The sequence below is a fragment of the Callithrix jacchus genome, chromosome 9, assembly GCF_049354715.1.
Source record: "Callithrix jacchus isolate 240 chromosome 9, calJac240_pri, whole genome shotgun sequence".
NCBI classification, from domain to species: Eukaryota; Metazoa; Chordata; class Mammalia; order Primates; family Cebidae; genus Callithrix; species Callithrix jacchus.
The window spans coordinates 106,413,315-106,440,293 of record NC_133510.1 but is presented as its reverse complement, the minus strand read 5'-3'; the positions used below and the strand labels follow the sequence as shown (position 1 = coordinate 106,440,293).

Sequence of the window (26,979 nt, the reverse complement as noted above, 5' to 3'; positions counted from 1 at the left end):
CCGGCCTATGAGTGAGAACACGTGGTGTTTGATTTTCTGTTCTTGTGTCAGTTTGCTGAGAATGATGGTTTCCAGGTTTATCCATGTCCCTACAAAGGACATGAACTCATTGCTCTTTATGGCTGCATAGTATTCCATGGTGTATATGTGCCACATTTTCCCTGTCCAGTCTATCATCGATGGGCATTTGGGTTGGTTCCAACTCTTTGCTATTGTAAACAGTGCTGCAATGAACATTTGTGTGTGTGTGTCCTTATAATAGAACGATTTATAATCCTTTGGATATATACCCAGTAATAGGATTGCTGGTTCAAATGGAATTTCTATTTCTAGGTCCTTGAGGAATCACCACACTGTCTTCCACAATGGTTGAACTAATTTACACTCCCACCAACAGCATAAAGGTGTTCCTATTTCTCCACAACCTCTCCAGCATTCTAACTGGAGTGAGATGGTATCTCAATGTAGTTTTGATTTGCATTTTTCTAACGACCAGTAATGATGAGCATTTTTTCATATGTTCGTTGGCCTCATATATGTTTTCTTTTGTAAAGTGTCTGTTCATATCCTTTGCCCACTTTTGAATGGGCTTGTTTATTCCTTGTAAATTTGTTTTAGTTCTTTGTAGATTCTGGATGTTAGCCCTTTGTGAGATGGGCGGATTGCAAAAATTTGTTCCCATTCTGTTGGTTGCCGGTTCACTCTAAGGATGGTTTCTTTTGCTGTGCAGAAGCTGTGGAGTTTGATTAGGTCCCATTTGTCTACTTTGGCTTTTGTTGTCAGTGCTTTTGGTGTTTTCGTCATGAAGTCCTTGCCTACTCCTATATCCTGAATGGTTTTGCCTAGGTTTTCTTCTAGGGTTTTTATGGTGTTAGGTCTTATGTTTAAGTCTTTAATCCATCTGGAGTTAATTTATGCCCTGTTTTTCTTCAGACATTTAAGCATGTTTGATATGGTTTGGCTCTGTGTCCCCACCCAAATCTCATCTCAAATTGTAATCCCCGTATGTTAAGGGAGGGACCTGGTGGAAAGTGATTGGATCATGAGGGCTGTTTCCCCTATGCTGTTCTCATGATAGTGAGCGAGCTGTCATAAAATCTGATGGTTTTATAAGTGGTGGTTTCCCCTGCTTTTCTTTCTTCTGCCACCATGTAAGATTTGCCTGCTTCCCCTTCCCCTATGATTGTAAGTTTCTAGAGGCCTCTCTGGCCATGTGAAGCTGTGAGTCAATTAAACAAATTATTTTCTTTATAAATTATCCAGTCACAGGTATTTCTTTATAGCAGTGTGAGAACAGACTAGTGTCATGTTTATAAAATGCTATTTAAACTTGAATAGGTATTGTATGGTCTATTTTGCTTTTCATCAGGTTTTTCTCCTAAGTTCTTTGTATATGGAATTTTTTTAAATCTCTTTTTGGGAAAAATACTAATTTTTATAGAAACACAGTCAAAATTGTCTTTTTCTGTTTGTTCATTTTAAGTCAAGATAAAAGCACCAAGTAATAGTGGCTTCTTTGAATGATTGGCTAGCCACAGGCTGATTATATTATATCCCTTTAATTATGATGATAAATATTAAATAGCACATCAAGTTATTAATTTCTCATGCTTGCAGGTTCCCTATTATGGTTTTGTTGCAGTAATTTTAAAGAAGTGTATCCAATTTTTGTTAAACCAAACTTCCAAGTACTATCTATACTACACAGTATCTCTATAACCAAGCAAAAATCTCAATCCAGCACACTCATATACTCTCATACATCTTTCTCACACATGACATTAGCTAGAGTACAAGTAAAAGACATTATTTAGTCTTTCTCTAAGTGAAATCACCAGTGATTAAAATTCCATTATAAAATAGACATTAATAACCCTTCTTTCTTTTTAAAAATAGATTATTATTCTGTTGTGCATAAACCATCATGTAAAATATTAAATCTGATAGCTTGCTTTCTTGTTCCAGTGAAAAGTTTCTTTTTATTTAATGCAGTTTTGCACAGACAACTCAGCATACACTTGAAAGTAGGCAATTTGAAAACATAATATTTGTAGTTCATTTTTTTTGGAACCACCCCTTCAATAGCAGTTAAAGGCCTTGATTTGCACTTCACTGATGAGAGGCCAGAGCACTGAGGGATTTAGCTTTTCGAGCTAGATTCAACTCCAATGTGCTGGAATGGAATACAAAGTACAGCTCTGCATTCATTATCACTTAATTATACAACTAGTTGGGTTTTCAAAGGAATTTTTCTCCCCAAAGCAAAATCTGTGCCAGGTGCTTTTGTTTTCCTGAAATGACATTTTTATATTAAAAAAAATTTTGAAGTCTTCCTGTTGCAAACTCAGAAACATTCTTATGTCACTTTCTTCCTAAGGATCTCCTGCTTTGATTTGAGAGCACAGGACACTGTGATTTTTTTTCCTCGAGAAATTGTTCTTAAATGCAAAACAGCAACTATAATTTTTGCCTTTTAAATGATTAGCTGAAAAGGAAGATAATTCAACTCAGTTTGTGCTTCTCTGATTTTACATTTATTGCAAGTTTAAGAATAACAAAATCTGAGAACAATGAATCTTTACATTAATATAGGTGTTTTCAACCTCAACACTATTGATCTTTGGGGCTGGATAATTCTTTGCTGTATGGGCTGTCTCGTGCATTATGGGATGTTTAGCAGCATCCCTGGCCTCCACCCATTAGATGCCAGTTGCACTCTCCCCACTTCCCACCCCGTACCAGTTGTGACAATCGCAAAGTTCCCTTGACATTGCCAGTTATCTCAGGGTAAGGGTAGGGGGCAAAATGGTCTCTGATGGAGAATCAAGAACCACTATGAGGGACTAAACTAATAAATATTTGCATGCTATGGTCTTGAACTCCTCTACAGGCATATTTGGGAATTCAGTTGTTCATTTTAATTCATATGGCAGACTTCTAATAACCAATTTGGATTTAGAGGCTTTTATACTATTTCTCTTATAAAAAATTATCTTGGGGCAACATCTCTCAGCTTTGGTTCTTGCCCCCAGACAATACCTAATAAACTGTCTTTGTGCAACAGCTATAGTGTTCTTTTAAAAGTGAGATCATATCTTTCCTCTGTTCAAAAGCCTCCATGGTGCCACTTTACTCAGAGTAAAAGCTGAAGTCCTTACGATGTCTACAAGGCCCTGCGGGATCTGACTTTGTCTCCCATACACCTTCCCATGGGGCCCCAGCCACATTATCCTTGCTGTTCCTAGGCCCTGCCCTGCACACTCGTACCCTGAAGCTTTTGCATTAGCTTTTCCTTCTTCCAGGAACATGGGTCCCTCAGAGAGCTGCACCCATTTTGCAGTTTATTCCAGTTCCTGCTCAAATGCTGTCTTTTCAGGGTGGTCTTTGCCATCAACCCATCTGATATGGTTTGGCTGTGTCCCCACCCAAATCTCATCTTGAATTGTAGTTCCCATAATCCCCATATGTTGTAGGAGGGACCAGGTGGAGATAATTGAATCATAAGGGCAGTTCCCTCCATCCTGGTCTCTTGATAGTGAGCGAGTTCTCATGAGATCTGATGGTTTTATAAGGGGCTTCCCCCTTCACTGGGCTCTCATTCTTCTCCTTCCTGCTTCCATGTGAAGAAGGATGTGTTTGCTTCCATTTCTACCATGATTGTAAGTATCCTGAGGCTTCCCAGACATGCTGAACTGTGAACCAGTTAAATCTCTTTCCTTTATAAATTACCCAGTCTCAGTTGTGTCTTTATTTGCAGTATGAGAATGAATTATTACATCATCCTTTACTCTCTATTCTCTTTATCCTTTTTATTTTTCTTCAAAATGTTTGTTACCAAAAAGCCTAGCACATACTTGTTTATTTTACTTTTCTTCCACTGAAATGCATGCATCAGAAGGCAGATGCCATCTTGTTAATGGCTGTGTCCTAGTGCTGGCACATTCATTTGCCCAGCATGTATTTGTTGCTCAATAAACACTAGTTGAAGGATTGAATACTTTTTCTGCTAAATAAATCTAGTTCAAGTGGGGTTTGATTCTCAGTCTTAGTTTTCTTCTCCAATTGGAGTCCCCTAGATCCAGAGATAGACTATAACCCATCCTCAGAGAAAGACCCCATTTTCTAATCTTAGAGTGAAAGCTCTTTCTTTTTTTTGGTTGAGGGGAAGGCTGATCATAAAGTTTGGTTTTATTAATCAGGAATTTTTCATTTGTAAGGGACAGAAAATCCTACTCAGATAGACTTAAACAAAGGGGTTAGTATTTGTTCGCAGAACTAAAATCCGGGGATATATCTGGCTTTAGACATGGTTGGACCAACTGTGAAATCATGTTCTTAAGAATATTTTTCTTTTCTCTTAGCTCTGCTTCATTTCCTGTGGCTCCATTCTCTTTCCATATTATGGCAAAAATGGCCAAATAGAGCTATAGTTTTCTTTCTACCAACAAATCCTACAGAGAGTTCTTTTTCCCTAGGGTTCCTGCAAACTTTCTGACTCTCTTTTTCCTGGCTGGGGTCAGAGGTCCTTCTTTGAACCAGTTACAGTGCCAGCTCTGTAACACCTGCTTCGTTGGAGCCACAGGAACTGACACTGATGGAGGAACTTTTCTCTAAGGGAATATCAGCAAGATTTTTTACCTGAAGGAGGAGCAGTGGAATGCTGGGCAGGCAGAGGAGGGGTGTCTGCTATCTTCTCTTTTTTTATTGAGAGAGAGTCTCACTCTGTCGCCCAGGCTGGAGTACAGTGGTACCATCTCAGCTCACTGTAGCCTCCGCCTCCTGGATTCTAGTGATTCTCCTGCCTCAGCCCCCAGGGTAGCTGGGATTACAGGCACCTGCCACCATGCCTGGCTAATTCTTATATTTTTAGTTGAGACAAGGTTTCACCATATTGGCCAGGCTGGCCTGAATTCCTGACCTCAAGTGATCAACCTGCCTTGGCCTCCCAAAGAATTGAGATTATGGGCGTCAGCCACCACATCCAGCCTGCTATCTTCTTAAGGATCAATTTCCCCTCTAACCCCAACAATAGGAATCCTTAGGAATTCTCAAAGTCTCACTGAAGGGCATGCAACATGAGTCATGTTCTTTTTGTTTAAAAGAATTGATATATAATTTCTGTACATTTTTTCGGTACATGTGATATCTTATTACATGCATAGAATGTGTAATGATTTATCAGGGTATTTAGGGTTTCTCTCACATCGAGTAGTTATTTCTGTGTCAGAAACATTTCAATCTCTCTTCTAGCTATTTTGAAATACACAGTACATTGTTACTAATTGTAGTCATCTTCCTCTGCTGTCCAATGAGAACTTATTCCTTCTAACAGTACATTTGTACCTATTAACTAATCTCTATTTATTTTTACCCCCCAAACCCCCATACCCTTCCCAGCCTCTGGTAACTATCATGCTACTGTCCACCTCCATGAGATCAATGTTTTTAGCTCCCACATATGAGTGAGAACATGTGATAGTTGTCTTTCTGGACACATGGACCATTTTCCATATTTCCTTAAAAGAAACCAAGATATCACTGGAAATGTAATGAGATGGTGAGAATTTAATTTACCAGAAGTTCTCAGGAGAGTAGGACAGTGACAGGAATAAAAATATGCCTATTCTATTTAGGAAGGGACCAAGACTCCCAAGGAACAATCTCAAATATTAGCTTTCTTATTTCCCCAACTGCCATCTAAGGAGAGTGGATCAGATTACCTGCAGGGCTTCTGTTTTAGTCAATTAAAGCACATTTGAGAAGAGTGTAACTTCCAACACATAGGAGTGAAGAAAGGGCTGTCCTGCTTGTGTCCTTTTCTTACCATGCCTAACACTTCAAAAAAAAAAAGGCAAAATTACATTGATATATTCAGAAATTTTATGTAAATTTAAATAAGTGTGAAAATTTTAAATATTTAAAGAATAGCAGTTTGAAGAGGGATCAAATTACTATCTTATCAGAGATGTGCCATTATTAGTCAACTTGGAGGCCAGGGAGTGTGTCTCTACCTGGGCCTGCTTCTACTTTACTTTTTCAAAATGTACTAACAAGCCAAAGGCTCTTTTGAGTAATTGAATGCATTTCTTTATGCTTCTAGAGAGTACAGAGTTAGAGATTGGGAGGGAGAGGGGGAGAAGGGGAGTTGAGCAAAGGAGTAGGCCATTTGGCATACCTTATGCCCCCAAGAGAAGATTAAAGAGTGTTTTTATAGTGCAAGAACATTTTTATACCCCAATTTCATGTGAGTAGATGTGTTATACATATGCATGTATTATATATAACATGTATTTTATGCTATAATTATAAATTATATAAAAGTATACTATATATGTTATATTAAATATAAATGCAATTTTATCAAATATATAAAAAGTATATGATTTGTTTTGGTTCTCTTTTACTTGGACTTCCCAAATACCACTGGAATCTAATATAAAATCATGAGCTTAGCACTTTAAAAAAAATCACTTTACGGACATATAATTACATACAAAATGCTGTGTATATTTAATGCATACAACTTGGTGAGTTTGGAGAGACCAGCATCCTGGGCAAATGAAATTCTCTTCTCTTCTCCAAAGTGTCCCATCTTCTCTTCCGTTTTTTCTTGGAGGTTTTAAAAAGCCAGAGTTTCACCTGCATGCCTCTTGAGAGTTAGAATGAACCCTGTCTACCGGCTTCATGACAAGAGGCTGGAATGGGAGCCTCCCACAACTTTCTGATGTGGTCACACAATGTCTCCCACTGACTAATTTGGGAACACTTGACAAAGTGCAGTCTCTTAGTAGGTGATGGAGCTGGACGTGATATGCATGGTCAGAATGAAAAAGAAGATTGCAGCATGTGCAACTGGGATTAAGGATGGGTGAAGAACGAAATTGCAGCCATTAAAGAAGGGGCTAAAGATGATCAATTTCCCATTGAAGTTTCATGTTCTGAAATATCTATGATCTGGTCTCTCTCTAACCCATACCACAAAGGAAAAGAGCACAGTATGACAGTGTGATTCTGTAATTTTATCGCTGAGTACAAATGAAATGATAGTTTTAGGGAGATTTAAAGAAACTTATATCTCCATGGCAGAACTCCCTAGTTTCAGAATGTCTAAGGGTCTAAGTCTGAAACAGGAATTAGAAACATTTTTCACCTTCTTTATTTTTATTTTTTGATTTTTTATTTCTGTAAGTTTTGGGGGGGAACAGGTGGTATTTGGTTATGAGTAAGTTCTTTAGTGGTGATTTGTGAGATTTTGGTGCACCCAATTTGTAGTCTCTTATCCCTCATCCCCTTCCACACTTTCCCCCAAGTCCCCAAAGTCCATTGTATCATTCTTATGTTTTTGTATCCTATCATAGCTGAGCTCCCAATTATGAGTGACATTTGATTTTTGTTTTCTATTCCTGAGTTACTTCACTTAGAGTAATAGTCTCCAGTTCCATCTAGGCTGCTGTGAATGCCATTAATTTGTTCCTTTTTAAGACTGAGTAGTAGTCCATGGTATACACACACACACACACACACACACACACATATATGTATATATATATATATATCTCACAATTTCTTTATCCACTCATTGATTGATAGGCATTGGGGCTGGTTCCACATTTTTCCAATTGCAAATTATGGTCCTATAAACATGCATATACAAATATATTTTTCATATAGTGACTTCCCTTTTCCTCTGGGTAGATACACAGTAGTAGGAATTGCTGGACCAAATGGTAGTTCTACTTTTAGTTCTTTAAGGATCTCCACACTGTTTTCCATAGTGGTTGTACTAGTTTACGTTCCCACCAGCATTGTAGAAGTGTTCCCTTTTCACGGCATCCCTGCCAACATCTGTTATTTTTTAATTTTTTTGGTTATGGCCATTCTTGCAGGAGTAAGGTGGCATTGCACTGTGGTTTTGATTTGTATTTCTCTGATCATTGGTGATGTTAAGCAGATTTTCTCTTTTCTTCCCATGCATGTAATAACTATTTCTATGTTTGTTGGCCAGAATATATACAAATAGCCATATAGAAATGATCTCTGAAACCTAGCTATTTTGTATTGCTCAAAACGAGAACTCAGAATAAAATGAGAGTTGGTCTAGGGTCAGCATAGCCATGTGCAGTACCTAGTACCTGCTCTTCTTAGAATCGATGTTAAATTCATTTAAGCTTAAGTTTGCTTCATTTATGATTTTCTTTTCTTCGGCAGTATCATCTGTACTTTACCCAAGGGTGCTTTTTTTGGTTGTTGTTTAAATTGCATTTCCGAAGCTGTCTGTAGGTGCTCATGCTTGGCTCAGGGGCTGAGATTTATTTATTTTTTTCCTTTGAAAATGGCAGATTTGGAGAACTTTTAGGAAATGATTCTTCTTGAGGCTCTCAATTGGATAATGATGAATTTAGAAGGAGCGAGACACTTGACATTCTTATACTTGTATTTTTTCCTAATGCTTCAGTAAGAAATATTGCATCATTGAAGCACAAGGTGATTTAGGTCCAATACCTGCTGAATGGGACAGATGAGTAGGAGTATGAGGAAACCCTCATTATGAAACGTTGTCTCTACTCACAAAGCTGCTATACTGAATACTTTACAAGCATTATTTCATTTTGGCATCAGATGGGCTAGGTTTGAACACCACCTCCATCACCTATTAGCTGCACACCTTGAGCAAGATCTCAGTTTGCCTCTTGTGTAAAACAGAGAAAATAATAGTAGCTACCTCAAAGAGTTCTTGTGAGAGATAAAATTTTTACATGTCAAACACTTCAAATACTTAGTACCTACCTGGATTATAAGCATTTATAAATAGCTATCATCATTAGTTCTTACAAGATTATAACCTTTTTACAGATGATGAAACTGACATTTAGAAAGATCAAATAATTTGCACAAGGTCACACAGTTGGCAGGTGACTGAGCCAGGACTTGAAACCAAGTGTTTCTGTCTCCTTTCTATATTATATGGCTCAAAAGAACTTGTAGGGTAGGTCACAGATATGTGTAAGTAACTGCAATTTCCAGCAAATAAATAAATGGTGCTAGGATAGATCATGTCTCAATGGGGAAATGGGGACATTTCAGAGAGGGATGACATTTCTTCTTAGCCATAGTATGGACAATTGCAATACTGTCAGTCACATATTGACTGAATTGCATTTCTAGTTATTCATTATGGGTGTTCAAATTTGGCTTGGGACTTTTTTTTTTTCTGATTTAAATGTTAAATTTGAAAGCATACCAGCTGGCCTGATGGCTCATGCCTATAATCCAAGCTCTCTGGGGGGCCAAGACAGGTGGATCATGAGGTTAGGAGTTCAAGACCAGCCTGGCCAACATGGCGAAACCCTGTCTCTACTAAAAATACAAAAATTAGCTGAGCATGGTGGCGGGTGCCTGTAATCCTGGTTACTTGGGAGGCTGAGGCAGAGAATTGCCTGAACACGGGAGGCAGAGTTTGCAGTGAGCTGAGATTGTGCCATTGCACTCCAGCCCGGGCGACAGAGTAAGACTCTGTCTAAAAAATAAAAATAAAAAATTGGAAACACACCATGAAAATGACATCTCCAATGACTTAAATGTTGATACGACAAACTCAAAATCTTATAAAGCTTCTGGGAAATAATTTCTCTATGGTTCCCATGTTTGTTTTGGCAGAAAAATAATTCTTCCACTCACAAAATTTATTAAACTTTGCTGATCTTATGGCCACCTTCTATTCTTTTCCTTGTTTTTATACTTTCACAATCATTAAATGTTTTAAACTTTTTTGTTTCATAAATTGCAAACATATTTTATACCCTAGTAAACTCATTATAGAGTTGAAAAATTATAAATCAAACCATAGTAAGTTGGGACCATCTGTATCTCAATTCACCGTTCCAACAATCCTGCAAAGAAGAGCTTGGACTCATTTTATAGATAGGGTTTGGAAATGAATGATTTGCTCAAGTTAGAGGGCCAGGCTGAGGGCCCAGGTCCCCCTGCATCCAATTCACACAGGCACCAAGAGTGACAGTAGTGGGGGTTGAGGCACAGCTTTCATTGTCACATCTGTGCCCTCCGGAAGTCATCACATGTTCTCTGATGGGAGTGCTGGGGATCTTCAACATGCCAGGAGCTTATGTCTTGCAATGACTGATGTTATGTTCAGGTCTTAAATTAATGGTTGTGCCAGATGCCTCTTCAAATACAATGAATCTTGTGAGTGGAACAGCTTGCTGATTCCATGTGTGTTGATGACAGGTTGACTTTATTACCTGCCCCCACCCTACCAGTTTTTTGGAGACAGGGTCTTACTGTGTATCCCAGGCTGGGTACAGTAGTGCAATTATAGCTCACTGCAGCTTCAAACTCCTGGACTCAAGAGATTCTCCCACTGCAGCCTCCTAAGAAGCTTGGAGCTACAGGTATGTGCCCCCATAACCCACACATTAAAAAACAATTTGTTTATAGAGATGAGGTATTATTATGTTGCTCGGGCTGGTCTTGAACTCCCAGCCTCAGCCATCCTCCTGCCTTGGCTTCCCAAAGCACTAAGATTACAGGCATAACCCCCTTTGCCTGACCTATTTTCTACTTTTATGCCCCTCTGACCAAGCCCTATTGGTACATACCCTGGTATATCATAGAAAATTTAGAAAGTAGATAAATGCATAATGCAATAAAAAAGATGTAAAAACACTTATTTGGCACGTCATCCAGAAACCACTTTGCTGTATGCCTCTCTAGCCTCTGTTTTATGTACTTTCTTTCTAACCTAGTTGAATTTATACTGTATAAAATCATGTATTACTTTACAATGGGAATATTTCTGAGAAATGTGGAATTAGGCAATTTTATCATTGTCTGAACATCATAGAGTGTACTTACACAAACCTAGATGGTACAGCCTATTGCTCCTAGGCTACAAAGCTGCATAGCATGTTACTATACTGAATACTATAGGCAATTGTAACACAATGGTATTTGTATAACTAAACATATCTAAACAAAGAAAAGGTGCAGTAAAATTATAATATTATATTATAATATTACGGGATCCTCTGCATATACAATCTGATATTGACCAAAACATCACTGTTTGGCAAATGGCTTTGTATGTTTTTACTTCTTAAAAAAGTTTAACCCCCGCTAGTCACTGCACTCTGCACCGGGTTTGTTTTTCTTTTTTTTTTTTTTTTGGGAGGGGGTGTTTGTTTTAGCATTTTATAAGATAAATTGTAGAAATTTGAGATCCACTTAGAATAAATGGCTTGTGATGCCTCTTGTTTGATTTTCCAAGAATGTGTCTTATTCTTTAAAAGGGTTCAGATCTGACAGAGCAGTTAGAGGAAAGGATCTATCAGCTTTATAATGACCACAACAAGATCATATCCAGGAAAAGCTCCAGGGATTCACTCAGAAAGTGGCAAAGATCAGCCATTTGGAAACAGATCTCAAACAAGTTGGCCACAGCATGGAGACTGTATACGAAAACCTGTGCATCCAGCCTGAGGTATCCCGCCTGAGCAAACTCATTCATCTGAGCAAACTCAGGGATGGCCCAGCTGAGAGTAAATGTGAAGAGAAACCAGGCAGCCTGCCCCACCCCATAAGGCCACAGTCCCTGCAAAGCCCATGGTGCTCTTGCCATCTCATTTGTGACCCGCTGTAATATGGTATGTCCAAGCAGAGAAGCCAGACCACTGTCATTTCCCATCATTGCGTGATCAGCTGTGTGGTGACAGAAAGAACAAAATCCCCTGCACCTCTGCTGTTCAGAAACTGTCTTCTCTGTCCACAGCCCTGAGCCCTGCATCCCTGGTATATACCCCCCAGGGTCTGGGCAGTGCTAACCTGGGTTTATTTATTACAGCAGAGTCTAAGACTCAAACATGGACTAGACTACCATGTCCCAGTGACTCACAGCACTCAGATGTGTTCGTTCCTCCTGAACGAACTGAAACTACTTCTCAGGTGGTTACCAGTAAATGTGGTCCCTACAACGTCCCAGTGACTCAGGGCACGAGATGTGTTAGTTTCTTCTGTGGCTGAAACTGCTTCTCAGGTGGTTACCAGTAAATGCAGCCCAACATTGTGGGGTCAGACGTGTAGCCTCTTTATTTTCCTCTCTTATTCTGCATCAACGCCCAGCATAAGGCACTCCCCCAAGATGGGAGGGTCGGAGGGTGCACCGTGAACTCTTGGTGTAAGGGGGGTTTAGGCAGAGACCAAGGTGGTCTCAAGGAAGTTGATTCAATGTCACACTCCTCTCAAGAAAAGTTTCTATTCCAAGATAAATGCAGTCTGTTCTATTGCATGGTTAAAAGTGGATTGGGAAAGACTACAGAGAATTCCACCTTCTTTTTAAGGAACACATCTAAACAACTTCAGTAGGGAAATTTTGATATTTTAAAATCAGTGTCTCTCACTTCCCACTCCATCCTTTCTAAGCTCAGAATCCAGCCAGGCCTGTCTCTGGGAAGGGACTTGAGAGTTTTGGGCCCCTGTCTGCATGGGCTCACTTGCCAGCCATGAATGCCTGGATTCCTATGACAGCTCTTCCCAGGATCGGGGTGCACATGTCATGTGCACAGGATTTCATGGCCTCCGGGTTCCTGATGTGCTGGACCGTGTGATAGTCATCAGAAACTCCAATGCCCCCAGCATGTCTTGGGCCTGGCAGGCCTTTCCACAGTTACTCCTCTTTGCCAGAGAGACCCATCCTGGGGCCGCCTTGCACTGATTCTTCAAGTGGCCATGCTGCAGACAGGCATGAAGGCCCAGTGTGACCTCAGTAAGCGTGTCCACCAACTTCTGAAGCAGCTGGTGTCTGATCAACAAAACGCCAAACTGGAGCCTGTGCAGGGTGTATGCCTGGCTGAGAGTAGATAGGACTCAGCAGCTCCAAGCACACCCCACATGATACCAGACCTGACATTGTTTAGGGAACCAAAGGGACCCTCCAGGCTGCCTGCATTGGGCAGCACATCCTCACTTCCATGCTGTCCACAGTGCTCATGCCTGTGATGGAGGCCTGCAGGGAGAACTTGCCCTTGATCTTGGAGGCCAAGAGACCCCACATCTCCTTCTCTAACAGGAAGCCCCAAAGGTGGCCATCTTCAAGCCCACACTACAAACAGGTTGGCCGTAGGCGCGGTGGTGACCCAGGTCTCATTGGATCCTGGTGGTTATTCAGGTCCCATTAGATCAGGGTGGTCCCATGGAGGGTATAGCTCTTATTCCAGGGGTTATGGCAGGTTCTGGTCTCCATGTGGCTGGGGTCACTGCTGCAGTTATTCCAGGGGTTATGGCAGGTTCTGGTCTCCATGTGGCTGGAGTCACTGCTGCAGTTGGGCTCTGTGAGCCTGAAGTAGCACAGGAGCTCCCCGTGGGCCAGCAGGAGGCAGGTGTAGGTTGGTGCAGAAATAATAGCAGTTTTTGTCATTAAAAGTAATGGCAAAAAGCGCAATTACTTCTGCACCAACCTAATACTTCTGCCACTGCTCTTCACGGAGGTAGGTGTAGATAGGGTTTATAACAAGGGAGAGCTAGACACTCATTGCCAACCTGTAGCCACTGTCCACCCACTCCAGCTTTCAGATAAGCGCATAGGCCACAGAAGAGACCCCAGTACAGCCATATCCTTTGATGGTGAGGCCCAGTACACCCAGATCCTGCAACTGCAATATGCTCCTCCCTATGAAAAACTTCAATGCGATTGGCCAGCAGGATGCCAGGCATGAGTCGCTGCTGGCAGTAGGTGTGGAAGGTGTCCTTGATGAGGATTTCATCTGCCCTCGTCTGTTCCTGTAGCACCAGCGAGTCCTGCTAGTTACACTTGGTATATGAGGTGCCTCAGTGCCTCTGTGTCATCCTGCTCAGGCAGCCCTTGGATTCTTGGACAGAGTTCACATGGGGCAGATAGACAGTTGGTCAGGGGCTGCAGATGCACAGCATGACCAAAGTCCTTATACTTGGCTGGTCAGCTCTGAGTCCTCCCACCTTTCTCGGTCTTGAGACCCACCTATGCAGAACGTGCAGGCTGGGCCTGCAGGCTCAGTAGCCCTACAGAGACGCCTCTCAGGGCCATGTGAGCAGCACGAGAGGGGGCAGAGTGAGGACTGTGACCTGGAGGAGCTGGGGCAGCACAATGGAGCTGCTCCCAGCCATGGCCCTGGTCCCTGCACCCTCCTGATCTGGTACCCCCCAGTTCACCAAATATTTTAATCTTAAAATTCTTGGTGACAGTGAGTGTTTTCTCAAAGATTTGTATGTAAGCACCCACATATTCCTGGCTTAAAAAAATGTGTCTGTATTCCTTCTACCTATTAATTTGTCAAGTCCTCTAGCCGTCCATTCTTTACTTGGTCCTCTCGCTAGTATGATCATAATTATTCTACAGAGAAGTTGGAGGAATTTTGGCTCTGTTTCTAACAGATTCTCCACAGTTTTGTTGATTGAGGTTTTAGGTGGCATTGACAAACAAGCAAGGAAATGACAGTAATTTATTGCTGCAAAATTACAGTGGGTTTGTAGTATCCTGTATTGCTGTAATAGTGAACTTTCAAAACTCATGAGGAACAAAACACTCGCCATGAGCCACAGCCCAGCTCAACATGCCTGTTATTCTTTCTTTGCCCATTATACCACAGACTTGGGGTTCCTAAATTGGTTGCATATCAGGATCCCCCGGGGTAGCTTAATAAAAGGAAAGATTGACAGGCCCCACCACTTGGAAGTCTGACTTGGAGGTCTGGGAGAATGTCTAGGAAATGTAATCACGGGATGCGATGGAGAGTCACTGAAGTGAGGCTGGTAGCGGGGAGGGCTGCTGTTTTACATGGGTGGGTAGAAAAGGCTTCTCTGAGGATGTGCAGTTGTTTGTGCTAGGATCTGAATGTTGCCATTCTGTAGCTTCTAAAAAGACTGGGAAAGAGTGTTCCTGCAAAGGGAGTGGCAAGAGCAAAGGCCAGCACATGTGAGGTGTGTTTGTAAAGGAAACAGGGAGAAACAGTGTGATTGAGGGATGGGGAGAGTGTCTAAACCACATCATTCATAAGGGCCAGCAGAAGGAGCTTGCATTTTATTACAATTGTGCTGTGCTATGATCCGCTTTATGTTTTCAAAAGATCACTGGCTGCTCCATGGAGCATGGCATGAGTTGGAAGTATCTGGGAGTCTTGTTGAAAGCTGATGGTGGAGATGATGGCTGAACCAAATGGAAGGATGAGTGGAAGTTGGACCAGTGAAGGGGGTGGAGGGCGCAGTGTTTCAGGAAGAAGATGGGCAAGTGCAAAGCCCTGAGGTGCAAAGGTTATTCTAGAAACTGACAGAAGATAAGGGAGGAGTCACAGAAAGAAGGAGTCCAGATGACCTGGCTTCCAGGATAACATGATAAAAAAGGTGAGTACAGAACATTAGCCAGAATGGGCTGAAGGATCCTGATACCTTTTAAATGCCTACCTTGATCTAGGCGTGGGTACTTTCCTTATGTTATTGATTTCAGCATAGTGCAGCTTCCTTTGATTTCTCCAGGATAATTTAGTAATTTGGATTTTGGTCTGCTGATTTTTAAATGTTGGCAAGTTAGTTTAAAAAAAAAAAAGTCTTTTTAAAAACTCAATGTGAGTTAAAGAGAAGATGCCTGTGGGCTGAGTCTGGCTTGTGACTTCCAGTATGTGGTCTCCGAGCAGCATGAAAACCAACTCAAATGGTGCTTTTGTGCAATTTAGGAAAAGGCCTCCTTTGCTCTACATGCTTTTCTAGAGGAAAGTTACCGTATTAAATTACATATAACAACGATGGCTGAGATGAAAATGGCAACACTAGTGTTGCACAATGTACACAGCACAACTTAACAGCTTTATCTTTGAGCAAGAACAGGTGGGAAGAAGAGACAGGAAAATATGACATGGGAAAGGGCAGTAGTGTGTTGGAGCTAGCTGGCACTGGATCGTCAGAGCTGACTGTGCACATCTTTTCCCAACTCTGCGCTCACTAACATAACATTGAGAATTGAAATCCATGGTGGGAGTATTTACCATTTTGCCCCCTTCAGTAGTGGAGGCTGTTCATCCTCTCTCATCCCCATGTCTAGCAACAGAGGAAAGAAAGGGAACAGCATGCTTTTGTCTCCTCTTCCAACCATTGCTACTCTGATCTTCAATTATCCTCCCTTTTTTTTGACACTCCCACTATGTTGCCCATACCTCCTGTGCCTGACTACTGAGTAGATTTACTGCTGATTTACCCACATGAGAGCATTGGTATCTCCCTCCCTGCCCTTTCATCCACTCCAAGGCCCATCGGCCCACAGGGATGATCCAGGAAGCATTGAAGTCTTACAATCTTGTGACTTTTATCAACTTCAGGAACATGTCACGTCTGCTCCACTTCAGACATGCTCAACCACAGCCACACCTTGGATGACAAAGCCAACTTTGGAACAGCTACATTTTTGAAATGTGATTCTAATGATACATTTTCTGCAAAATTGAGGTAGGTATTCAAAGGCATAATGTCTGGAAAGCGCCTAGCAAATAACAGATGTCCAAGGAAGGTTTCTTTTCCTGTCTTTTAAAGACAGGAACACAATTTTAAAACCCTGATATTTCTTCTTCCTTTACTTTGCAGTATCATTTGAATTTGACATACACAGTTGATATTTAGCAAATTTTCGCTAAGCGGCATCCTTAGGAATCTATTCCCTTTCCAGTACTCGGGAGCCCCTGGCATCCAATATTTTTGGTGGCAATTGTGCTAACATGCACAACACAATACCCACTCTTTTAATTACAGAACATTCTTGCTGTAAAGTGACACTGATTCTCATCTGATTAATATTTACAGTTTTCACTTTTGGCTAAATGCCAGGTATCTTCATCATGTGAATTTCTCTGGCTTCCCAATTCTTTTTTGCTGCCTCTCTTATTAGCTTATTTGTTTGTATGAGTATATCTTTGTTTTACCCAATCCAGGAGTGTCATAGATTCCTTAAGTCATAACCCTTCTACCTGGAGGGAGTGGGGGATTTTAATGGGCAATTGTATCTAATTGTAAGTGGGCAATGAATAATTTTATGTAACTTTTAAGAGAGACACTCGAATGCTTACATTTGAAAGAGTGTAGGGAAAGGGTCATGATGGCTTTAATCATTGCTCAATAATTGTATGCCTGGTTAGTAAATGGAAGGACTATGAGATATCTTTCAAACATGCTTCTCTTTTGCTATCTTTCTATATCTGCCATTGGCTTCTCTTAGGATCCCAAGATCTATACTCTGACATGTGAGCCATCATTTAAGCAGTTTGCTGAAAAGTAATTTGTGTTTTTCATAAACTTTTGCAAGTGTGAGAATGTGTTAGCCACAGTAACAGTTAAAATGCTGAAGTTTGTAATATATTGTCATTTAAAAAAATATCCAAACTTAGATGTACCAGAGGTAAAATTATGTTCTCTGAAGCAGGAAGACCATGTATATTAAGGATTCTATTTTCAAAATCTCTTTATTTTCCATCTCACTATGAATGTTACTGGTCTAATTTAAGTTCTCATTATTTTGTGTTTGGACAATTTCAGTAGCATTTTCACTGCTCTTCCTGACTTGCCCTTTCCTTCCAAACTCACATTCTTATGTCTTATAATGTTCAAAGATGACTCATGGCCAGTTGTACTGATGTTCAAACAGTGTTCCAAAGGGCATTATAGAGTCCCCAGCCATCCCTGGATGATGAGATTATGGGCAGGGGGCCTATCCCTGCTTCTATTAGGACAGCCCTATATGGATCAGTTTTAACCTCTTTGAGTTTCTTGCAAGATGCTGCTTAAAACAAGTGTGCTGCTGCTGAAAAGCTATTGGTCCTCAGGACAAAATTCACATTCTTGGCGTGGTAGTCAAATCCCTTCTCAACGTGCCTCTGAGCCAGCATGCCATTTTCCAAATCTTCTCCATTATTTTGTTTTGCTCACAGTTCATGGCTCACTCATCACTCCTTAAATACAGATGCCCCTAAACCTTTGTTCGTACTGTGATATCTTTCCTCAAAAAAATGTTCCCCAGATTTGGTGTGGTATAATTGACAAATAAACACTGTATAAATTTAAGGTGTACGATGTGATGATTTGATATAGGTCTACATTGTGAAATGACCACAATCAAGCTAATGAGGGCATCCATCACCTCATATAATTAGCATTTTTGGTGTGTGGTAGTGAGAACTGTCTAAGCATATTTCAAGTATGTAATACAGCACTATTAATTTTACATTATATACTGAACGTTTACACCTTTTGACTAACATTTCCCCATTTCCCTCACTCCCCATCCTCCTCGCTCCCCATCCTCTAGCAAACACCATTCTACTCTCTGCTCATGTGAGTTAGGCTTTTTTAAAAAAAGTTTTATTTTTATTTTAAGTTCTAGGGTACATGTGCAGGATGTGCAGGTTTGTTACATAGGTAAACATGTGCCATGGTGGTTTGCTGTGTCTATCAACCCGTCACCTAGGTATTAAGCCCCACATGCATTAGCTATTTTTCCTAATGCTCTCGCTTCCCCTACCCCACCCTGCAACAGGCCCCAGTGCATGTCGTTTCCTTTCGTGTCCATGTGTTCTCATTGCTCAGCTTCCGCTTGTGAGAACAGGCAGTGTTTAGTTTTCTGTTCTAGTGTTAGTTTTCTGAGGATAATGGCTTCCAGCTCCATCCATGTACCTGCAAAGGCTATGATCTCATTTCTTTTTATGGCTCCATAGTATTCCATAATGTATATATGCCATATTTTCTTTATCCAGTCTATCATTGATGGACATTTGGGTTGAGTTAGACTTTTTTTATGTTCCATATATAAGTGATATTATGCAGTATTTGTCCTTCTGTGACTGGTTTATTTAACCTCATGTCCTCTAGGCTTATCCATGTTATCACAAGTGGGGAGATTCTCTTCTTTTTTTTTTTTTTGTCTGAGTAATATCCCATTGTGTATATGTACCATATTTTAATATACTGTGATATCTTGGCCTGGAATATCTTCCTCCTTTTGCCTACTTGGAAATATGTTATTCATTTGTTCATTCATTTGTGCATTAATTCAACAACTATTTATTGAGCATCTGCTATGTGCCATACCCTGTTGAGGTGCCAGGGACTGCTAATAGCCAAACTTCTGACATCTTTTCTATGACATTTGCTCAGGCAAAATGACCTGATGCCTCCTTTGTACTTCATGATACTTTGTCATATTGACATTATTTTCTATTTGATTATATTGCTCTGATTCTCATGTATATTTTTCTCTTTTAAGGTTGATATCCATATCTTATTTGTGAATATATTTTTCCCTCTTATAGTAGCTGATTAGATGTTCAATAAGTGAATAGTTTTTTTTTTCTTTTTTCTTTTTTTATGAGACAGAGTTTCTGTTGCCCAGGCTGGAGTGCAGTGGGGTGATCTGTGCTCACTGCAACCTCCGCCTCCCAGGTTCAAGTGATTCTCTTGCCTCAGCCTCCTGAGTAGCTGGGATTACAGGCACGTGCCACCAAGCCCAGCTAATTTTTTAAATATATTTTTAGTACAGACAGAGTTTCACTGTGTTAGCCAGGATTATCTTGATCTCCTGACCTTGTGATCCACCTGCCTCGGCCTCCCAAAGTGCTGGGATTACAGGTGTGAGTCACTGCGCCTGGCCTTTTCTTTCTTTTTAAATTTGTTTGCACCACTAAAGAGTGAGCTCTGCAGGGATGGAAATCTTTGTCTATTCTGCCTGACACATGGTAGGTACTCAAAAATTATTTGCTGAAATTGATGAAGGGTTCTTGTTTCTGTAGTGAAGCAAGTGGCTGCAGGAGTGGTAACTGAATAGGCAAAGGGCATTTTCAGGTGCTGTTGGTGTGCAAAGCTGCACCTCTGTGATGTTGTTGCGGGTAGAAGAGCACTGGGCATCCCTAGCCACTAGCGGTACAGTCTTGTGCCAGTCATTTACTATTTTGGAGTTCGCTCCCTTATCTATAGACAGGAGAGTTGGACTCAAGTTCATCCCTTCTCTAAATTGGAATGATGCCATGATTCTATGTATTTAGGAGTACCTTTTTGATCAAAGGGCACATCTCAGAACTCTCAACTTTAATTTACGGAAGTCATAATAAAAGTAAAGGGGTGGGTAGAATTTTATCTTTGGAGCAAGTTTATACATACAAACCTATTCCCCTTCATCTATTATGTTAAAGCCATGGATATTTTGATAGTTAACTTTTCTCTCGTGCATATGAATGAAAAAATAAATGATATATTAGTGGAACTGTATTTTCTGTTTGGTCACAGAAAATTTAAAAAACTGCATTTAATCATAAAATTAGCCTGATTCACGGTGTTCATATTTAGAAATTATAAAAGGAGGAGAGAAATTCTACTTGATGATCACGAGACTTTAGCTGGAAAAGATGAACATAGGGCCCATATCACAAACTTACATTTTTTTTAAACAAATATAGAAAATGGGTTTGAGTTGCTAAGTCAGAGAAGACTGTTGGTTTCCCAAGAGTTGCCAGACTTTTGAATGAGACCGAACAAGACTCAGTCTTTAAAAACAAGCTGGGATTTTTCCTGGCTGGAGATATTTTAGATGTGGGTTGGGGAGGGCGGGTGTCCATCCTGGGACTCAGGAATGAATGTCCATTTTCTGCTGAACCTGTGATTCTGCAGAAGAATGTCCAGTAATTTAGCTAGTCCAGAAAAAACATTTATATATTACGGGTTGTGATGAAAACTTAACAACTCTGTGGTTCTGTGCAGTCTACGAACAGCTTATGGGCAGGGGGTGGGGGTATTAACCAATCCATTGTTGACCCGTAGACTCCTCGAGAACATTAGAACTACTTTTGTTGGAGCAGCTAAATGTCCTTGACCAGTCGGGGATAGAGATGGGGAAGAGCAGAGAAAAAATTGCTCTAAAGTTTCTAAACCATAGAGCATGACTTTGGATTAAAAGTGTCCGCAAATGGCCACCGTCCCCATCTACAGCCTAGCTCTGCCCCCTGCTGTTGGCTTGCATTACTCCTGGATGGGCTTCTCCTCGAAAATGGTTTAGACCAGTAGGTGGAAGGGGAATTTCAGGATTTCTGGGGTCTATTACTTCCAGAACCACCCCCTCCGTAGTTCCGTGTAAAATCAACCCGTTTTGATAAACACTGGGCTCCCCATGCCCGCCCCGCGAAGAACAGGCGCCACCCATATTCTGACGTCGAAGACTTCCCCAGTGCTTGGCGTCGCGGACAGGCCACGGTGTCAGACGAGAGGTGTGAAAGTTTTCTGTGACTTTGGTAGCAGGCGCGGGGGAGGGTCTCGCGGCGAGGCTGCCCCATTGTGGTTGCCCGGCGACTGCGGGGCACTCAGAACCGCGCTGCGCCGCGTTCCCAGAACCCAGCAGAATGCGCCAGCTCCCTCGGAGGAGGCTGCGTGCAGCGCGTCGGGACAGGGCCCTTGCAGCTCCAGGTAGACGCGGGGAGTGCGGGACTCGCCTCCTGGCAGGGTGAGGCAGGGCCGAACCCTTTGCTCTCTGCTCCTCCCCGGGATTCCTGCCGCTCCCGCGAGAAGAGGCAGCAGGGGAGCAAAAGCTGATGAGCGGCGGCAAGCGGCCGGTGGTCGCCGCCCCCCTGAGCGGGTCGACCCGTCCTGGGGCAGGGGGGTGGGGGCCGAGGAGCGCTTCGCCCCGCCTCAACCCCCACCTCGCTGCCTCGACCCAGACCGAGACGCACACGCTCCTTAATCCCCCGCCCCCCGTTGCCCAGGCGACGGCCCAGACGAGCAGGTGATGCATTGACAGCGAGCAGATGGTCCCCCGCGGAGGCGAGCGCGGCCCACAATGCGCCCCGCGCGGCGTTGCCACCGCCGCCCTCCCTGCCCGGCCGGCCCGCCGCCGCCCGCATGCTAATATGGACAGGGGGGAGGGGTGGGAGGAGGGGCCGGACAGGGGAGGGGCCGGGCGGAGCGGCGGGGGGCGGTGGAGGGCACGCCCCGCCTTGCTCTTTGCAGCCCGGCTCACCTCATTTTACTGAAGCCCCTGCCCAGATCTCCGCACCAGGAAAGTTCCTTTCTTTACACCGAGAGACACTCTCCCTGTCCCGCTTCTCCCCCCACTTCCCCCGCCCTCTGCAGCTCGCTCCTAATTCCCCCCAAGTGGTTAATTTCTATTGAGATAAACGCTTAACCCCTCCTTCCGCGCTCCTTACCCCTATTCTGCAGCCCCTGCTCACATCTGCTCCCTGCTGGCATTTAATATTGAATCTTGGAAGACCAGAGGAATGGATTTACCACCGCTGCCCCCACCCCGTCCCTACTTCTAGAGCTGGCCTTGACACTTGCTAAATGTGTGTAGACATATTATTTATCTCACCACCCCCGCCATCCGCTCTTCAGGATCTTTTAGGCAACTTCTTTTGGTCTTCCTTTCTGGAATTTCAAAAATAAATCACTCTTCTCCCCGTGACAACTGTGCTGCCCCCTCCCGGGAAACCCTCCCATTCACATAACCTCCTCCTCTCATTCAATCTACACCCCCTCCCTTCTTTACCCTATTCACCGCTGTGTGGCAAATTGAGGCGATCTTATACTAAGGGCATGAAAACTGCTAGGCACTATTCACAATTTTAATACTAACTTCATAGCTGTCACATAAATTCATTGCCGGGCCTACTCTATAATGGCCAAGAAGAAACTTTAAGAGAAGAAAAAAAAAAAAAATCTGAAGACACTGCCATGGTGTCTTTCTTTGATTTGCAGGTGTTTTTTGAAACCATTACTACAGTAGCTGCAGATATTTTTCTTCATCTGCCACATAGAGTACTTAAAAAAAAAACACCCATCCTCCTCCTTTTTATTTTACAGTAGATAAAAAATGCCAATAAAGGCTTAAAAAAAGGAGTGGAGAGAGAAAGAGAAAAAGAGACTAGTGAATAAAGTTGGGACAATACGGGGTCACAGAGCTGTCGAAACTAATGTCATAGTGTGGCTGTTGGGCAGGCGTACAGAAAACTTCTTGTTTCTTGATTTTTATGGAGATTTGGTCTAAGGCATGGAGCACTCTCTGAACAGGTTTAGAACAAGTGGCAAAGAAAGAACTCTTCACAATAAACTCCCTTCTGATGGGCTTTATGCCCACAAACACCTGTGATTTACAAAGAGGCATTGCTGAGGACAAAGGGAGGCGAGAGGGCCAGGCTATTGTGGAGAAATGATGCCTCATGTACCCATGGCCATAAAAGAGTGTTGTTTTATTTTAAAACTTGTCTTAGATCCTTGCTATGCAAACTTACAAAGAGAAAAGAAGCATTAGACTCTTCTAGGGGCTATAATGACTTTTTCAAATGTTTCTAACTCATTTTGAGCCTTCATTTTGATAAATTCTTACACTAGTGAATATTGTACTTACTGGAATTCAAGGAAAGATGACTTATCTTGAAGGTAGAGTTAGAAATAATTATCTAGGACTTAGAAATAAGTAGTAAGAATGTTTGCTTTGGGGGTGTATAACATTTACACTTATTTAAAAATTATACTAACTTATTTTTTCATAAATGCTAATACTTTCATGCCTATTTCCTCTTAATTTCTTGTCTTTTTCTCTGTTTTCTTTAAGGGTTTTTTTTCTTTGCCTTCCTTTTTAGCATTTGCTTTTTTGTGTATTTTTGTAATTTCACCCCCAATAATTTAGAGAGATGGGCAAAAATATGAAGACATAAGGGGATAAAATGAAGAGCTGAAAGTTGGGGGAGATTCCCTTCAGTTAGAGTGGCCAGTCCTCTCTGAGGAAATCACATTTCAGCTCTGACCTAAAGCAAGTGAGAGAGCAGGGGAACACCAAGCAAGCAGAGGCATGTGCAAAGGCCCTGAGGCAGAGAAGAACTCCAGGGATCCTGAGTCACTGAAGCAACACAGGTGTGGCTGGAACATTGTGAGTGTGGAGAAAATACTGCAAGATGAGGTTTCAGAGATTAGCCGGAATCAGATCATCAAAAGCTGTGTCAGATGAGGGAAAAGACTGGATCTTATTCTAAGAGAAATAGGAAGCTACTGAAGGATTTTGATTCTTATATTTTAAGATCATTACCTCTGCTGTATAGAATATGAATTGAATAATGGAAAGAATGGAAAGTGCCACAAGAGGTTAGGAAGCTGTTAGAAGGCTGTCGTAGTAATCCAGACAAGAAAGAGCAGTATCCTGGATTAAGGTGGTGTTCATGGAAATGAAGATGAATTTAGGATCTTCTTTAGAGAAAGAACTGATGAGAGTTGATGGGTGAGAGTGCTTGCAAGCGGTGATGAGGGAAAAGGAGGAACTGAGGATACCACATCAGGCTGAACAACTTGGCAGATGTTGATACACATTGCTAAGGTGGGGAAGAGAATCAAGATGGGGGTGCGGATCAAGAATTCAACTTGAATTTTGAGCTGTCATTGCCAAATGGAGATGCTGGGCCTGGGGATAGACACTTGACTTACCCTGTGCCCTTGTCCTTTCCCAGGCTTCTGGGGATCTATGATGTGGTGTGGCATGAACTGATGAGCTGGGCTGGTAAGATTTCCCACTTCCTGAGTCTGAACTGGAAATACGAGATAATCTGGCAGTTTGCCTCAGGGAAGGAATTGAAAAGTCAGGAGCTGGAGAAAGAACCTTTAAAGATCATGATCAAATGGGCTGGGTGTGGTGACTCACACCTGTGATCCCAACACTTTGGGAGGCCGAGGTGGGTGGATCACCTGAGGTCAGGAGGTTGAGACCAACCTGGCTAACATGGTGAAACCCGGTCTCTACTAAAAATACAAGAAATTAGCCTGGTGTGGTGGCAGGTGCCTGTAATCCCAGCTACTTGGGAGGCTGAGGCAGGAGAATCACTGGAACCCGGGAGGTGGAGTTTGCAGTGAGCAGAGATCGCGCCACAGCACTCTAGCCTGGGCAACAGAGTGAGACTTTGTCTCAAAAAAAGAAAGAAAGAAAGAAAGAAAAACAGAAGATAATGACCAAATGGATCAAATGAATAAGCAGAAGTCTATTCATTTCTTTTTTTCTTTTTTTTTTTTTTTTAATTTTTTATTGGATTTTAGGTTTTGGGGTACATGAGCAGAGCATGTAAGACAGTTGCGTAGGAACACACATGGCAGTGTGCTTTTCTTTCCTTTTCCCCTTCACCCACATTTGGCATTTCTCCCCAGGCTATCCCTCCCCACCTCCCCCTCCCACTGGCCCTCCCCTTTTCCCCCCAATAGACCCCAGTGTTTAGTACTCCCCTTTCTGTGTCCATGTGTTCTCATTTTTCATCCCCCACCTATGAGTGAGAATATGCGGTGTTTCATTTTCTGTTCTTGTGTCAGTTTGCTGAGGATGACGTTCTCCAGATTCATCCATGTCCCTACAAACGACACAAACTCATCATTTCTGATTGCTGCATAATATTCCATGGTGTATATGTGCCACATTTTTCCAATCCAGTCTATTATCAATGGGCATTTGGGTTGATTCCAGGTCTTTGCTATTGTAAACAGTGCTGCAATGAACATTCGTGTACATGTGTCCTTATAGTAGAACGATTTATAGTCTTTTGGATATATACCCAGTAATGGGATTGCTGGGTCAGATGGAATTTCTATTTCTAAGGCCTTGAGGAATCGCCACACTGTCTTCCACAATGGTTGAACTAATTTACACTCCCACCAACAGTGTAAAAGTGTTCCTTTTTCTCCACATCCTCTCCAGCATCTGTTGTCTCCAGATTTTTTAATGATCGCCATTCTAACTGGCGTGAGATGGTATCTCAATGTGGTTTTGATTTGCATCTCTCTGATGACCAGTGACGATGAGCATTTTTTCATATGATTGTTGGCCTCATATATGTCTTCTTTCGTAAAGTGTCTGTTCATATCCTTTGCCCACTTTTGAATGGGCTTGTTTGTTTTTTTCCTGTAAATCCGTTTGAGTTCTTTGTAAATTCTGGATATCAGTCCTTTGTCAGATGGGTAAACTGCAAAATTTTTTTCCCATTCTGTTGGTTGCCGATCCACTCTAGTGACTATTTCTTTTGCCATGCAGAAGCTGTGGAGTTTCCTTAGGTCCCATTTGTCTATTTTGGCTTTTGTTGCCAATGCTTTTGGTGTTTTGTTCATGAAGTCCTTGCCTACTCCTATGTCCTGGATAGTTTTGCCTAGATTTCCTTCTAGGGTTTTTATGGTGCCAGGTCTTATGTTTAAGTCTTTAATCCATCTAGAGTTAATTATAGTGTAAGGTGTCAGGAAGGGGTCCAGTTTCTGCTTTCTGCACATGGCTAGCCAGTTTTCCCAACACCATTTGTTAAACAGGGAATCCTTTCCCCCTTGCTTGTTTTTGTCAGGTTTATCAAAGATTGTATAGTTGTAGATATGTTGTGTTGCCTCCGGTGCCTCTGTTTTGTTCCATTGGTCTATATCTCTGTTTTGGTACCAGTACCATGCTGTTTTGATTACTGTAGCCTTGTAGTATAGTTTGAAATCTGGTCAGACCATAGTGCAATCAAGTTAGAACTCAGAATACAGAAACCAACCCAGAACCGCACAGCTTCATGGAAACTGAACAACTGGCTCTTGAATGTTGACTGGGTAAACAATGAAATGAAGTCAGAAATAAAGAAGTTCTTCGAAACCAATGAGAACGAAGACACAACATGCCAGAACCTCTGGGACACATTTAAAGCAGTCTCTAGAGGAAAGTATATAGCAATAAGTGCCCATATGAGGAGAATGGAGAGATCCAAAATTGACACCCTATCGTCAAAATTGAAAGAGCTAGAGGAGCAAGATCAAAAAAACTCAAAACCCAGCAGAAGACAAGAAATAACTAAGATCAGAGCTGAACTGAAGGAGATTGAGATACGAAAAACCCTTCAAAAAATCAATAAATCCAAGAGCTGGTTTTTTGAAAAGATCAACAAAATAGACAGACCACTAGCCAGATTGATTAAAAAGAAAAGAGAG

The 26,979-nt window shown here is 41.9% G+C and overlaps 1 protein-coding gene and 1 pseudogene across 11 annotated transcripts in view; one reads left to right on the top strand and one right to left on the bottom strand.

The window, feature by feature from the left end:
- The window catches only part of C9H12orf42 (chromosome 9 C12orf42 homolog), a 228,958-nt gene that overhangs the window by 13,788 nt on the left and 188,191 nt on the right, over positions 1-26,979 (top strand). For 4 of the 11 annotated variants that reach the window (XM_035257425.3, XM_054238794.2, XM_009004500.4 and 1 more), the window contains exon 1: positions 21,033-21,275. The exons of 3 other annotated variants lie outside the window; for them this stretch is intronic. The gene's annotated coding sequence lies outside the window, so the exon portion shown is untranslated. Of the gene's footprint in view, positions 1-21,032; positions 21,509-26,979 lie in introns of those variants that run through there. 4 more of the 11 variants (XM_035257426.3, XM_035257419.3, XM_035257421.3 and 1 more) reach the window with 3 other exon arrangements.
- LOC100415387 (glutaryl-CoA dehydrogenase, mitochondrial-like) lies at positions 12,326-14,074 on the bottom strand (annotated as a pseudogene).